This window comes from Saccopteryx leptura, chromosome 7 (assembly GCF_036850995.1).
Source record: "Saccopteryx leptura isolate mSacLep1 chromosome 7, mSacLep1_pri_phased_curated, whole genome shotgun sequence".
NCBI lineage: Eukaryota > Metazoa > Chordata > Mammalia > Chiroptera > Emballonuridae > Saccopteryx > Saccopteryx leptura.
The window spans coordinates 80892968-80910956 of record NC_089509.1 but is presented as its reverse complement, the minus strand read 5'-3'; positions in this window follow the sequence as shown (position 1 = coordinate 80910956).

Sequence of the window (17989 nt, the reverse complement as noted above, 5' to 3'; positions counted from 1 at the left end):
GTCACACACAGACTTGAGCAAATACATAATGAGTGTTTTTTCTGTATCATGATTTGAGGCAGTCTGGGTAGACATTTCTAATGACACAGGGAAGCAAGAATGTAGCTCTTGTGACAGGGGTACCTTCTAGGATGAGGAGGTTTTAAGAAAACTAGAGCTAAGAGTGAGGCGCAGTCTGATGAATAAAATACTGTTCAGAGATTTCAAGTTCTCTGGGGTTTTTCCAAATGAGCAATGGCCAGATGGTGGTGAGAATCAGGCAGGAGAAGTGTGCTCACAGGCAGAGTGGAAATGGGAAGAGGCATGAGGTTGACAAAGTTTCTCTCCTTGTTCAAACTCCAGCCAGGCTCCCCTGAACCCTTTCCCAGTTAAGCCTCAACGTTGGCCTGCAAAGAACTGAACAAAACATTTTGCTTCTAACAGCTCAAAGCTGCATGCCCCCTTCAGAAGCCTGCCTGAGAAAACTTAAAGTTGCCCAAGAATTTACTGTTTGTTCCAGCAAATATCTAAAGGTAGGGCCCCTTTCTCCCTGTGTCTGGGAGGGGATAGCAAGCTAACTTTAGGAAGTGCCAGTTAGCAAACCCAGGTGGAGTTCACACAGACGATTATCACCTTCTTTCTACTTTATAATTTCTACTTCCCTGACTCTTCTGAGCCCCTACTCAACTCCACTCTGTTTCCTCATTCTCTTTTTAAAGGGCTGAGTAACCCCTGTACAAAGCAGAGTTTAGCTCATACTCTTTTGCATAATATCCTCTTTTATAATAGTATATTATGATTAAACTCTGTCCTTACCACTTTAACTAGTGTCAGATTATGTTTGCCTTCCACAAGGGAAAGAGGAAAAACACTCTGAAATCATGTATTCAGTACTGGGGATACTTAGCCATATGCTGGATGCCCAAGCCTATCGAAGAGAAGATGCTGTCATTGAAGGTAGAGAGAAGAAACTATTAATAGTATTTTTTCTTTTTTCTTTTTTTTTTTGGAATCACGTGATAATTTTAAGGTCCCAGATTAGGCACTTTAAAAATACATTATATCAGTGAATTTAATCATAATAGCAGTTCTATGAAGAAATATGGCTCAGACAATTTTAGAAATTTGCTTGGATTCACATAGCCAGTGCCAGCTGGATTCTGACCTGGATATGTCTGAAACTAAAGGTTACATGTCTTTTTCCACACTGTTCTTATAGAAGAAAACCATACAAATTATTGAAATTGCAATGGGATAAAGAAATAAAAATAAAATTTACTGACACAAAAAGAAGAAAATCCATAACGAAAAGAAAGAAAACTGGCCCCAATGAGCAGATCTGCGGCAGCTCCTTGAACTTGCCGGGTTAGCACGGGAGACGTCAGGAGAGTTGGAATCCAGTGCTGGATTTGTCTCATTCCTCTCGTCAGGCCTCAGAGTTGGCTTTGCAAACAGGAAGGGGGGCTTACATTTCAGGTAGCCATCAGCGGTGCCAGTGGTGGGCATACGGCTGTATAATGGTAGGAAAATAGGTTTTTCATCTGCAAGCTAAGTGAGGACAATCAGTGCTGTTAGAATCTCTCTGATAAGGGGTAAAATCGTTACCGAAGGCACAGTGAAAGTTATACATCAGTGAATTATCAACAGAGGACGATTTCAAGTCATCAGTTCCAGGGAGTGATTACAGTTCATAGATTAAAAAATCATATATTTGTGTGTAGATAGCTACCAGCACTATATCATCTCCTTTGAATATGCTGGATGCTAAAATTTATGACCACAGCTGCTAACAAGCCACCACATATGAGTGGTTATATTGCAGATATAATGCTGTAGAGATAATGTTTTTAGGATAAAATCTTCCCATTGATTTATTTGCCTTGTTTTCTTTTTATTATCAAATTGCTCAATAAACTTGCAATAGATTTTGAAGCATGTGCTTCTAAAATTGTTAAAGACTTCTGAGGAAATTTGAAATTGCTCAGGTGGAAAGAGTCCATTAAGCTGCCTTTAAACTTCATCAAGGCAAGGAAAATCCAGTATATTATAGCAAATGTCCATTAAAAAAAATTTTTTTTTTGTTACATGAAACATTTAAAGACTTTTGTTTCACCTCAAACTCATACCTTAAAAAAATACCATTTTAAAATTCTTTCTGAAGACTTTCTAAAGATCACTGTTTTTGAAGTGACTTTACTGGACAGTGTTTCGGGGTCACAACTCTAAAGGTCTGAGTGAGGATGAAACGTTCCCACCTACATGCAAGTAGCTCAAAGAGGCGCAGCGCTCGACCATACTGTCAGGACCAGTCCTTTTTTCTTTCCACTTAATAAGTACTGGGCAAGTTCTCAAAGAAAGAGAAAGAGCAGCCAATGTATTTGTATTAGTGAGTGTCATCCGTATTTACTCTGTTCGAGAGAGCTCAGTCCTAAGTCCCAGTGGGCAGTTGCCCCAAGATGCACGGGGCAGAGGAGCAGAGGGCACGGCATGGTACTCGCGATCACACCCAGGCTGTGGACTGTGAATGTGTCTGTAACAGTGTGACGGATAATGGAATGCTGACAAATAGCAATTTTTTTTTTTTTTTTAGAACCAACAGAATCAAGATAAACCAAAAAGGCCCTCCGAAATTTTTATTTCCTCAGAGACCTCATTACTTATTCCTGTCCCCTGGTACAAACCAACCAAGGTTGTTGGTAAATATATATAATTGTAATGGGAAACTTGGGAGATACGAACGTTGTGAGAAAAACCATAAAAATAATTCGAAATAATTTTATAAAAATTTAAAGAAACAAGCAAAAAGAAAATTGCAGATTAATTATACAAAGTGAATCTTAATTTAATGTCTTGTTTATATGTTGTGAATATTGGAAAAGGGGAGAGAAAATTTTCACATAGGATTTGGTCAGGACAATGAGGCATAGTGCTTTCCCAAACTTGAACCAAATTGTATCATAACAAACAGACTCAATGCCTTAAACAATATGTAGAACACTGTTGAGTTAGGTAAGATGTGGTGCCCAGACTTTCTAATTGTTTTATATGCAATATTTTCTTCATCCATCCAGCAACCTCAAAGGATAATATTATTATAGTTCCCATTTTACAGATTAGAAAAATGAAGCCAAGAGTAAAGGTTAAGTTTCAGTAAGGCAAATAAGGAACAGAACAGTTCTGTTCAGTTAAGAACTTGTGGATTTTTTTTAACCCATTAATGTGATAAACCTCCCACTGGTTTGATGTTTCTTTGGTAACTAGAGGTAACCCCGCCTCCTCTGAACTCTGCCTAAATTTCTCTTTTGCCCATTAACACTTCTTGTCTTGCATTACAGTAATTCATGTGCACATTTTATATCTCTGACAGCAGGAATAACACCTCAGTCATGTTTTTAACTCCTCTACTGTCATTCACATGTCATTCATTAACACTTGTTGATGAATGAATAATGAAGCATTTTATTTCATGAGAAAGTTTCTGATGAAAAGAAAGTGTAAGAAAATCAAAGCCAAAGTAAAAGGCAATAATACTTCAGCATGTCAAATAGTAAGATAATGCTGGTTAAGCTTATTGTTTAGATAAGAGATAGTTTAATTAGAAGAAGATGATAAAATGTGACCAAAACATCAAGACAATGTGGATATTTCAGTTATGGATGTGAAAATTATACTATTAATTGTAGTTGTTTGGATATTAGCAAATGGGAGTTGCTTTGTAGTACAGTACAGCGTTTAAACGGAATGGTTAACGTTGTTGAAATCCTGGAATTTTTATTAAATAGTCTTAATGAAATAGAAGAAAATATGAAAGTGATCAAAATGGAAGTTATTGTTCCTAAAACTGGCTTATTCTTGATACATGCTATTACTTTGGAAAACCCATCAAGAAAACAGTCAAGTGATGTTATTTGTATATCTATCTATCTATCTTCTTACATATCTTTATTTTTCAAAAACTTGTAAAAGCTGGAAAACTTAAGAAAATTGAAATTATCTACAAATTGTACATATGTAATAACTGGTGAAGTTTGAATAAGTTCTGTAGTTTAATTAAATAGCAGTTTGTGTCAATATTAATTTAAGATATTCACTGGGGCAAGTGAAGTAAGGGTACGCAGATATTCTGTACTACTTTTGAAATTTCTCGTTAGTCATAAATTATTTTGAAAGTTAAAAAAAATACATAAAAACTCACCACCCAGAGATAACAATTTCAGAATTTTACGTCTTTTAAATATTTTATTTTATTTTTTCTTTTTCTTAAATAAGAAGCAGGGAGGCAGAGAAACACACTCCTGCATGCACCTGACTGGGATCCACCCAGCAAGGCTCCTATGGGGCGATGCTCTGCCCATCTGAGGCCATTGCTCCATTGCTTGGCAACTGAGCTATTTAGCACCTGAGGGGAGGCCATGGAACCATTCTCAGTTCCTGGGGTCATCTTGCTCCAACCAAGTCATGGCTGCGGGAGAGGAAGAGAGAGATAGAGAGAAGGGAGAGAGGGAGGGGTGAAAAAGCAGATGGTTTCTTTTCCTGTGTGCCCTGACCAGGATTCGAACCCAGGACATCCACAGGCTGGGCTGACACTCTACTGCTGAGCCAACTGACCAGGGCCAATATTTAAAAAAAAAAATTCAGCACCTCTTTCTCAGAAATATGCAAGTTTGAAAGGAGTTCCAGAATCTCATTCAAAATATATGGGTCTGTCTGTTGATTAATCGATCTGTCACTTTTCTTAGAATAAATTTATAATCTATGATAAGGAATGATCTATAATAAAGAAATGTTCAGATAATGAATAGTTTATTTGTACACAATTATAAGACTATTATATAAACAACTGTATTTTTATAAAATATTTTTTATTAAGTCTACATTTAACTCCCTCGTATTTCAAAGGTGCGTGATGTGATGCTACTCCATCCCAAGGTGAACATTCCTGAGGAAATGACAGGAGAGAGCGAAATAAGAGCACAGACTGCCTATATTTTTAGTTGTGATACTGTGTTGTCTCATGTTTCTATAAGATAGTGCTATTTGTTCTTACTCTTTTCTAAGAGCATTTTCGCAACTTTTTCAGTATAATATTTTTCTTTATTCAAGATAATTATCTGAATCTATGAAATAATGTGCAATTTACTTTATGGCATATTTATGCCTTATTTATTTCTATCTCTAGACCATGGGATGGTGGATGCAAGAGTTGATTGTGATTTGCGTACAGATCACTTCTTCCTGCCCGCCCTTGTGTGAGAGTGTGTGTATGTAAGCTAAACAATATAGTGTAATGGGAATAAAGAAGAATCAGTCAGGGAATCAATACTGTAAACTAATTTAAAAAACAATTTTTTTTTCCTGGAGATTCTCAGAAAAACTATTTCTGAAAGGACCTGGGAACTACTGTTAAGTATTTTTCTATTCACCTGAACATAAATGTCCATTGTTCATAATTAAAGCATTCTGAGATCACTCCATTTTCTGTAGGATAACTGTATTTCTGCACAGAGAGAAATTGAGTAACATTCATTTGTCTTAGAAGTAATATTCACTGGCAGTAGGAGAGGCTGGCCTCTGGATACCTGGTTTTCCAGCATCTGAAAAGAACTCCAGACCTTTAAAGTGATGCCACATCAGGTGCTGCTGGGTTTCAGATATGAGTTGGAAGATGGGGATGGCAAACCTGCTAAACTGAAGACCAGAGGACCCTCACCTAGACTTCCCACTCGAATTTTTCACTATCCTGGCTATACCACAACTGAGATTTATATATAGTGAGAATACTTTATTTTTGCATAACTGAATTAAGGCAATGAAGATTAATACTCACTATTTACTAAATTGAAGTGACTTTATATATCCTGGTGCAGTGAAGTAATGAATAATCCCAGTTTCCAGTTGTCAACAGTCTACTGTCTACCACTGAGGGTGTGAGAATGTTGCCTAAAATAATTCCATTTTGCTTTGTAAACTCTATCGTTCTGCGTTCTTTTGATAAACCTAAAAGCTTTGCCACACCTCTTGTTCATGGTAAGGGTTGTTTATGTACAATTTGATGTTATATATTATCGAAGTGTGTTTTTTTCTGTGAACTTGAACTTGCATTTTTTTCATCCAGGGTTTTTGTCTACAAGACAGAGATTTGAAATTTCATGTGTTAGTGATGGCATTACATTATATAAGACAGTGATGCTAACTATGAAATGATTAAGTAGATGTTCTCTGCAGCTTCTGTTTCTATTACACACTCAAAATACATTTCCCACAAAAGAAAAATAATATAAGAAAAGATGATGAAAAATAAATAAGACTATATATATTTTATTAGTCAGTTTTGTTTTTGCTCTGATGTAACTTTATTTTAGCTAAGTCTAAAGATAGTTCTATGTGTCGATAAATTAATTAATACTTTTAAAATGAAATATAGTTTATCTGGAGGTAATTATTAAAGATTATCCTAATGACAAAAATAAAAAAAAATGAATCTTTACATGTTTCTTTTCAAGCAATACATTATAGAAATTACAAAAATGATAATTAACTAGTACTAAACTGTCTGGTTGAAAAAGTAAGCCTCTTTATGAATAAAATGTAGGTGGTTTTAAATTACAAAGAAAGAGATTTAGAGGCAGTTCTTTGGTTTTGGAAAAGTTTTCAGAGATATAGATATGTTGATTTATTTTTCCTACATAATGAATAACCACCAAATATTTAGGAATGTGTATATAATGAACTGAAGTATTTTTTTTCTTTCTATGTAGCTTACAAGTTTGTTTTTTTTCCTTTTTTCTATTTATTTATTTATTTATTTATTTATTTATTATTGATTTTAATTTATTGTGTTTACATAGATTCTAGTGTTGCCCTGAATGCATCCCCCCTCCCCTGTATTCCCCTCAACACCTCCTTTGCCCCCCTCCCCATAGCGCCCTCCCCCCTTCCCTTCAGGTTTATCCCCTCCTATCATCCCCTTTCCCTCTGTTCTCTTTTCCTCTGATCCCTTTGATCCCTCCTCTGTCTCAGTTCCGTTCCTCAAAACACAACTGCAATAAATATCAATAGTATATAATATATAATAGAGTAAGTATATAGATATTATTAAGGTAAAAATCAATCTCATGTTGTTTTTGAAACATTCATTTTTTTCCTTATTATTAATAAGAAATCAACATGTTAAAAGTTTACTTTGAATTCTTTTATAAATTTAAAATAGAATCAAACCAGATAACTTAAGTCAATGACTTAAGGTATCCCTTTCATTTTATTGTTTTCTCACATTTCTTAAAGAACTATTTCTCTACTATGAAAAAAAAATAATATTCTCCTAATTATAAAGACAACAAACCTTCTGCTTATCTACCCAAGATACTATGGAGAAGAGGGGTTTATGGCAAAAAAGAGAATTAATAGTGATGCTCTCACCAATTACTGCCAAATTAAAAAAATATGCAATTACACATCTGAAATTTCTTGATTTCTTTAAATACTAAAAATTAGATTTTTAAAAATACACGGTGTAGACCAAACAGAACCCTACTACAGACTGGACTCACTCTGTGTTACAGTTTGTGAAATGCAATTTCAAATATAATGCTTTGCTTGGGTTTATGGTCACATTGCTGGGACTTATGCTCCCTTCTCACCTGAGTATAGAAGCAAACACTATTGTGGTAATTATTATTATTTTTTCACACTCATATTATGATAAAGGTTGCAGTATTTTCTTACAGCTCTACTGTAAGAAAAGAGCAGTATCATAGTTTTGCCTTTTAGCCAGCGTTCTGAGTTTTCCTGCTTGTTTTAAGTTCTTCCAGTACCAGTGGCTTCCGAAATTCTGATTTCAAACTGCTTTTTTTCACTTTACTGTCATTTTCTATATTTTTAAATAATTTGGATTACTTGCTCCAATGTATTACTTAAAAGCACTTGTAATATTCAGGTCATAAATTAGACTTGTAGTTTCTAAATGAGTTTTGACTCAGGCATTTAACCCACCTGTGAATTTTATAACACTTCCCCATTAAAAAGGAAAAAATATAAACTGTTGAAAGATGATTGCTAGTTATTCAGCTGCACGTGGTAGTACGCTTGAAGATTTTATTTTTTTCAGAAACTACTATTACTTATAAAGCTCATCCATCATACGTAATGAGAGCTGTCAGGAATATTTAGTGAGAAATAGCTGCTTGATATGCTAATAGCAGCCCCTTGGTGAATTCATTTTGTTCTGCTTCTTGACATTAATGGTTTTCATAATCTAATGAATGATGTGTGCAATAGAAGCAAGGCCACAGGGAAAGATACTATGAAGTTAAAGTGGGGAAAATCTTTATCAGTATTTGCATCCACTTAGTAGAATGCACTTTATATATATTCGTATTTACCTTGACATTCACTGATCTCCACTTGAAGCTATCATTTGGAATTAAGGATTCTGGTTTACTGACTGCCAGTTTGTCTTCTCTAACAGTATAATTACTTTGGCTTCCTCGTTTGTCTGCTTAGTAAAAATGTTAGTAAGGAGTGATTTCTTGCATCCTCAGAAGTAGATAGGAATTTTGAATTTTTAAGATGCTACTGATTTACAAGCAAAAAGCTATTGGAACCATGGAACTGCTGATGAACTCAATAATAATATGACTGGTTAAATCAGGAGTGCCATTCTCAGCTCTCTAGTCTCCAGAGCTAAATATTTGATTAATTTATATAAACTTTCTTTGCAGGGTGGCTTTCAAATAGGATAGATGCACATTTGTCAGGGACAGTGAAATAGGGTGCTGCCTGAGGGTGCAGCTGTAAATGATCTCTCAGAGTCCCTACCAGTCTTGTGATTTTACGAATCTATAGTAATCAAATGGAGCCACCCAAATCCGTACTTATGAAAGAGCATTGTATGTGCTTATAAGGTTATAGATACCTAAAAACTTATATCATGAGAGTCCTAAGCGTTTCTCAGCAGCTTGCAATTTTATTTTTAAAACAAGGTATTTAAAAAAATACTATAATTCCTTTAAATGCAAGTAGTAACATATTTAAACTCTAATGACAATAAGTTCTATTTCTTTAGCTATAGAATTTTAAAATTAACATTAGTTTAGATAGCTTATTACTAGTGTATTAGATAAACAATTAATTTTATATGTTGGTCATATATTCTATAACCTTGTGACAATCCTTTACTAATTCTGATTTAGTTTGTCTATTTTTTAGAATTTTTTTATACAAGACAATGGATAGAGATAGCTTTATTTTTTCCTTTCCAATTTGGATATTTTTTATTTCTTTATTAATTTTTAAAATGTAAATATATCACATTTAGCCACAAATATTTAATGACATTGATTTTATTAGTTTTTCCTTTCTAAATTATGGGATAAGTGGAGGTAAAAGACATTTCTAAGCTACATGATAAAAGAGTCAGTGAGAGAAGAAACAAGGGTGTAGGTGGCTCTCCTAGCTTAACTTCACTCATCTGTAAAGCACCCAGGTTCTTTATGCCTGGTCTTAGTTTCTTTCTGTCTTTAGAGATCTTGAGACATATAGCAGAATTTACTGTGTCATCTTGTACTAAAGGTTCATAAGAGAGAGATGGATGAGTAGGTTTGATTACTAATTTGTAAACTTTACTCATGTTATCAACAGATTTAATTGTTTCAGTTTTCAATAAGAAATGTCAACTTATGTAAGACAATTAAATCGATTTTTCAAATCATAATTCTGAGTCATTACATCAACTCTATGAAATATAAATCTATCACATCTGCTACATTCACTTCATCTATGAATTATGTATTTCAATTGAGAAAGTAATTAAGTTTGCTTGACATGATTTACTTTATTTTTTACAAATGCATTGAGCTCATTGCTCATGTTTTCATTATATTTCACTCATTTGTAGCTATTTTGGTTAGTCTTTTATGAATGATGTCATGGGAGATTGAAACTTGGCTTATTGGCAGCTTAAAAATTCTCAGATAAGGTTAGCAATGAGTTGATAGCTCATTATAATTTTCCTGATTAACTTCTTTTCATAGTAATATATTATATATCAATTCTGAAAATGACATCAACTGATTTTGGTTAAAGAGTGAATGGAAAATATTTACAATTCATTATTACATGAAGATTTCTTTTTCCTGACTATATGAATACTTCATCTTTATCAGTATGCTTATATTTCTAAATCATTAAGTAGAAAATTCATCTTGTATTTGTAATGAATTATGTCTTACTCCTGTATCACTGAAGTCTTTTTCATATTCTGATATAGCAAAATAGAATGAAGTTATTAAGATGAATTATTGAGTGACTATTATATGCCAGGAATTTTGAGGCCTACAAAAGTGTCTAGGATCTAATTTCCGAATTTGAAGAGGTTAAATTATAAATTTAATCTTAAAAAATGCTTAACATTTAAATACTTTATTTTAATGAATGATCTATATTATAATATCTTGAGAATCATTCATTTTTTATTGTCATATAGTACTAATTAAATCAATTTTACTATTTCGAGTATATATTATTCTTAATCTTTTTATTATGTACTATTTCAAACATATACAAAATAGGCTAAATAATATAATAAACTTCTATGTATCTATTACCTAGTTTCAGCAATTATTATCTCATGGCCTGTGTTTTGTCATCCATACTACCACTCATTTTTCCCTTACATATTATGTTAAACTAATTTCCATACCTTATTTCTAGTAAATATTTACTTCTTAAAAAGAATAACTTTTAAAAAATAATCACAATGCCATTATAGGACTCCAATAATAATTTCTTAATCTTGTTAAATATCTAATCAATGACAAAATTTCTAAATGTTTTATAATATCATTTTTTTAGTTGTTTGCTTGCCTAAGGATTCAAATAATGCCCGCCTGTTATGATTCTTTTGTATGTTGCTTGTCTCTTTAATCTATAGATTTCCACTTCATCTTTTCTTCTCTTACAACTTATTTGTTGGAATAACCAGGTCATATGACCTGCGATATTTTCTGATTTTGTTTCTTAATTGACTGATGACATATGATTAGTATGTTCTAACATAAGATTTATATGTTCTAGCCTATATATTTGCTCTGTTTTGGTAGTTGAATTTAGTGGATTGAAAAGATTTAGAAAAATTTATTTTTGTCAAGTCAGCATCATAGGTGGTGGTGTGTTCTTTCCTTAAGAGGCACAAAATATCTACATGGCTCTTTTCATTTTAGTAATAACGTTGATATATAATGTCTATGCATTACTTTGTTAGAGGTTGGTTTTTTTTACATATGTGTGTATACATACATATACATATATAGTGATATAATATTTATGCATTTATACATGCACTATATATTGAGAGAGAGAGAAAATTTTTTTCTCATTTACCAACTTTTGTTTTGAATAAAGCATTATTACTAGAAGGACTGTACTTGAACATGAAAAGTACTGTGGCTTTTTCATCCATAGGACCTGATGAATACTGTTTTCATTTTTTGCTTTCCCCACACAAGTGCTCAGAGAATCATTTTTTTCCCATCCCATCATGGGTGCTAACCTCCTATGATTATTTCTACCCCTAATGTACTGTTTTAATAACCTCATAAGCTGATAACCATGAGTTGCTGCTCATCACTCTGGATTTGAATGATTTCTTCATTAATGAGGGATATCATATTCTTCCTTTTGAACTTAGCTATTAAAAATAAATATTATATGTAGCTTTGTTTTTGTTTGAAAATGAGTGTTTTTTAACTTAAGCTCAGCCATACTTCTTAAAAGTCATATCAACACATTGTGTGTATATGTGTGTATATCTAACACTTTTCAAGATCTGATGTCTTTCAAATGTGTAAACATGTGATGGAATAAAAATATTCTTTCTTTAAAAAATAACTTAAATTATTCACACATAACTCCTACTCATTTGAAGTAATGAGACTGAAGATTGAGTTTATAAATATTATGTGTTATAATGTACTTGTAAGAATTATACTGTATGATGTATCTATATTATTAAGATATGCAGATATATAATTGAAAACAGTTACACAAAACATATACCCTTTCTTGAAGATATTTAAGATCATGACTTCTTACATATTAGGTTCTTCATGTAAGTGCTAATGTGAATTATCAATCTATGACTTAGATGAAATAGCTATTTTGAATAGTCTTTAATTCAAAACTTATATTTCATTAAATTTATAATGCTATTCCTTATAATGACTTATTTTTGCAAGCACAGTCACAACTGACCTATCAGTTGGAGTAATGATGCTGGAGTTCAGTTTCCATGGTAACTGTCCTGGAGCTCAGTCTTACCACTCCCATGGCTGCTAATTTCTTTTATATCACCTGGTAATACTACTTCTTGTGTCATGACTTCTGGACTTCCTAAATTTCTAAAATGATAGGCTATGGAAGAATCATTTAGATTGAAACTGAATATTTATTATAGCAGGCTGCTAATTTTTAAAGTTCAATAGCTCTCTAGTGATACTCATAAGAGAATGTAACTACCTCTAAATTATAGCTTTGTAATAAATATGGAAATGAATATCCTTATTATTCCTTTTTTGTCTTCTTACTTGACAGAAAAGAACATTGTAGATGGCTTTATATCATCAATAACTAAGAGAAAATCAGGTTGATGTTCTATTTCATAGATCCTTTCTTGGTGCTATCAGATGCATATTCAGTAGTTCATTTAATGACTTGTCTGTTAAAAGCAAAGTAGCTGAATAATTTTTTTCTACCAGTTATTAAAAACACACAGCATGTCACCATATTAAAACAGATACCCATGTCAGGTTTTGTCCCAATTAATTGGCAGCAAAATATGGAAAAATGTAACAAGCAGAATTAAACCGGGTCTTGGTTTTGGGAAATCAAAATGAAACTTTTGGGGGAAAGAGTGATAATAAAGTACAATCAACTAAAAGGGAATATAATAAAGCTAGTCCAGTTCCAAGTCAGAATAAGAGACCTGATATACTTTGTGGGGATAGACAGTTGACATTCTTAGAAATAATAGTCTAAGGGTAAATATATATCTCTGTTCAATGTATTTAAATATAATTACATGTTTACATATCTATAGTAAAATCTCACTTATAATGCCAAATATGGTATTGAGATTATTTTTTGCTTGCCTCTTCCATGAAAGTATCTTTGCCTTTAACCTTCTTCAACACCTGTCCTCTAATGTGGTTCCATAGTTCTCTCTGTCCATTCAAACTCACCATGGGTAATCTCAGGAGTTAGAAATTCATGTAAAGTATGTCTCAATGATTCTGAAGAACCAACATGATGGGAAATTTAACTCATTTTTACATTTTTTTTATCCAACACATGTTTTTATATTTAGTTACTTATGATTTTTATTTCATAATTCTTATAAGATATAATAGAAAACAGTTATAACTAACAAAGATATTCATGCAACTCACATTTATAGCTATTCATATCTATATATTAGTACTTTCTTAGAAATATATATTTTGAAATTTCCTAGTAACTTTTCTTTATGCCACAGGAGAAGCAAACTCAGACACTCCAGAAATTTGCATAAAAAAGATAAATAGTAATCAGAGCATTCATGGAGAAAAGTGAATTATCAGAAAAAAGCAAAATGTAAAGCTCCAGTTTTCTAGCTGGACTCCAGAACTGGGCTTTCTAAATGGCAACCTCCTTCTACTGTTCACTTATCATCAAGTAAAACACCAAGAACTTTCAAGTGTGCTAACTAAGTAACTTCCAAATCTGTGTACTCATTTCTATTGCTATCATATTTTTAAAAAATTTATTTAAAAAATTAGATTTAGCCTGACCAGGTCGTGGTACAGTGGATAGAGCATCAGACTGTGACATGATGAACCCAGGTTTGGAACCCCGAGGTCACTAGCTTGAGTGTGGGCTCACCAGTCTTGAGTGTAGGGTTGCTGTCATGAGTGTGAGATTATAGACATAAACCCATGGTCATTGGCTTGAACCCAAAGATCGCTGGCTTGAAGCCCATAGTCGCTGGCTTGAGCCCAAGGTTGCTGGCTTGAGCAAGGGGTCCCTCGCTCTGTGGTAGTCCCCTAGTCAAGGCACATATGTGAAAGCAATCACTGAACAAATATAGTGCTGCAATGAAGAGAGAATTGATGCTTCTCATCTCTCTTTCTTCCTGTCTGTCTGTCCCTCCCTCTGTCTCTGTCACAAAAAAATATAAATTTAATGGGGTGACATTGATCAATAAGAGCACATATGAATTCCTGACTCTTTCTTCTCTCTCAAAACATCTTTGAGCACCTCTTAAATAGCTTTTCCATTTGTATCACTCTTCACAGCCCATTGTTGCCATTCCATCTTAATCAGTCAGCTGATTATTTGACTTACCTGTATAAAACCTTTCAGGCAATTCTGACCTAGTAGTGTAAGATCTAAAAATACCTTAGTCTATAAAGGTCTACAAGACCCAGTCTCTAATTATTGTGCTGCTTCTATTTATAATCTTTCTCTTTATTGTTGAAACTAACAATAGGACCTTTGCAAATAGTGCTTCTTTGCCTACCATATTCTTCTTTCCACATTTTGCCTAAATACAATTTTTATTTTTAATGTTTTCTCAGAGAGGCCTTTGCTTTATGTCATACATCAATCTTATTCTCATTTCTCATCAAATTCTTTTCTTCTCAAAGTATTTCTGTTCATTTATAACTATATTGTATGATTCTTAAAATGTCTGATCTAATTGAAAATTAGCTCAATAAAGTTATATTGTCAGGATATGATAAAATTTTTTGCACATATAAAGTGCTCAGGAAAGAGATGTTAAATGAATAAATGATCCCCAGACAGTGAGACAATAAACTTGGGAAAGGGAGTCATGTAGGAGATTTTATCTTCCTTTACATAAATGTGGCTGAAGAAACTAATGACTATTAGTTATCATTCTTAGATTTAGAATAATTTAAAGACTCTTTTATTTTCTATTTAATTTTTACAATTATTTTCAGATAGGCCTTTATGCCTTTTCTAAAAACACATGGAAAATTAGTAAGTGAATGTTCTTGGATACTTTCTAGAATGAGGTTATGGTTGATAAAGCAATGTCATTTGACAATATATTTATAGATTGTTATTTGAAAACAATTTAAATTTATCTAATAGCAAAAATATTTACAAAGGGAAATAATACAATAATAGTTCTTTATAAAATGTTAACAAAAATAGGCAATACAATAATGATACTTTTGACTCTAAGAACAATACAATCTTACGTGACAAAGGATATTTACTTGGTAGAGAAGAATAAATTGCCCCACTTCTCCCATTGAATGAGACTCCTAGTAAAATTAGACTTTCTCCATTTAGATAGAAATAAATTATTTAGAGTTATTTTGGAATATGCAGCTCCAAAAATAAAATTTATTTACCATATAATACAAATGCTGTATTTGTTTATGGAAAATAATTATTTGTGGCCTTGGTAAAATGATAAAACCTTGTCATAAATGTTACTACTTTCATTTACAATAATTTATTCTCTTATTATGGTTGTATAAAAATAAGATTCAGTAAACATTTTGTGGATTGTTGGGTTAGTGAGTGAATTTTCTGCAGTAGATTGGTATACTTATACAAATATAATATTTATAGCATAAAAATTTTGGAAACCAAGGTGGTATAATGTTTGAACATTCCAAACTTTGTTAGTCCTTTAAAGATTTTCCTTCAATCCACTTGCTCACATTTAGTGTGGATCAGTGGAACTATGGTAAGTCATAAGCTTTGTTCACTGATATTTCCAGGTCTTCTCCTTCTGGGAACATAAGATTCTATTTCTCTGTGCTCATTCAGTTAGATGTGGTTTTATGAATTGTTTTGACCAAGCATATATGAATAGAAACAACATGTGTCACTTCTGGGATTAAGCATTTCAGAACAAGTGTCTGTTTTTCATATTGATGTCCTCTTCTACAGTGAATAAGGATGATTCAGATGACAAAGGTTTCAAATCAGTCTGGGTCCTTGAGGGAGACTGACATGAAACAAATCACTCTGCTGACCCAAGATTATATGTAGCATAAAGAAGAAATAAATTTTCTGTTTAACGCCACTGAATTTTGGCGGTTGTTACTGTAGTCTTATTTAGCATGTCCTAACTGTATCAGTTCACACTGGAAGAAAATTACTACTACTCAAAAACAAAAAACAACAAAACCAACAACAGCCAAACTTCAAAATATATGTCACTGGTTTAAGGGTCAAATGGAAGATAGAAAAGAACCTGTTATCAGAGACTGAGAATTGAGAGTACATGGTAAAATATTTATAAAATTATCATCTGTGGTAAAATGAAAGTCAGATTATATACCTTTAGGGAAGAGAGTTAAAAACAACTCTAGTGCTGTTTGGCAAGTTGTGTTAAGAGAAAACAATGGTGAGTTTAGAAATAAATGCCTAGTTTGTAAACATTTATGCAGTCAAATGCAGTTCACAAATTCAGAGATCTATGGATTGGGATAAGCAACCACTTCTCATCCCAGTAAGAGAAAGTAAAATGAGAAAGGCTTCAAAAGATCAAAAACAATTAAAACTCTGTTTAGTAGCTAGGGTAAAATTATCCAGTATAAACACATTTGAATATATTAAGTAATAATTAAGTTAAATAATATCTGCTACTCTGTTATTAGAAACTAAAAATATGTTTTCAGTTTTCTTTTGTCCAGACTTTACAAACGTTTTATATTTTGGGTCATCAATTAAGTATATAAATTTTTATAATATACACAGTGAGTGTGATTCCTCTTGAACCCCCTTGCTACATTGACTTTGATTTGGGGTGTTCCCAGAGCCACTCTATCATTGTAGCTATCTTCAACTGTGTACCTATTGGCCTCTCCAGGTCTTTTTCTCCATCATTTTGATCCTGTCTTCTTTATTCACTACTAAAATTCTTACACTTACATATGTTACATACAAGTATTATTATAAAATCATTCTTCAAAAATATTTGCGAAGAGTGAAACCTTCTGGATGAGTATGATGTATCACTGCAAATTCATCTATTTTGACAAATGTATCACTCTAGTGGGGGATAATAATGATAAAGGAGGCTACGCTTAGATCGGGTAGCAGGTATATAGAAAATCTCTGTACCTTCTCAATTTTGCTAAGTTTGAATGTAAAACTTCTCTAAAAAATTAAGCCTTTAAAATAACATTTTGTGTAGGAGAAAAAGAAGTCCTCAATTAACCAACATCTTCTAGTTTGTCTATTGCTATTTTAATATATGATATAGAGACTTTAGCTCTCCGTGATGTGAAATATATCAAAACAATTGTTTTAGCTGTAAATTCTATTTTACAGACTTCAGGGTCTTCTTGAACACCTGGCATTGGACAGATAAAACTGTCTCAATAATTTATTATTTAGCTTATGTGTATGTAAACATTTTTAGTAGGCTCCATCTTTTGAGCAATACTGACAAAATTTATTTTTTCAATGATTTATATATTTACATACTCATTATATAAGTATTAACATGTTGTTTTGAAAGTTTTGGTTGTTGCTTTTAGCTGAAATCCTAGCAAAGTTTTTTAATTCATTATTTCCACAATATTAATGATATTAATCTCAAGGAAACGAAACCCAACTTTATCATTCTGTAGTCTTCTCACATCTGCCATTCTCTGATACTGTATAGCTGTACAATGTCACCACTTCTAGAAAATGAGCCTTGGCCCAATAGCTCAGTTGGCTAGAGCATGGTCCCAAAGCCCAGAGGTTGCCAGTTCAATCCCCAATTGGGGTACATACAGGAGCAGATGGATGTGCCCGTCTCCTACTTCCTCTCTCCCTTTCCTGTTAAAATCAATGCAATAAACACGAAAAAACAAAACAAAACAAAAAACACAGATTCAAATTTAGATAAATTTAATGACGTGTGCTTCACTTTAGGAAGTTAGCTGGTGTCGATTTCGTGATCAGTGATATGACAGTGGACAGAGCAGCATTTCTCAGACTC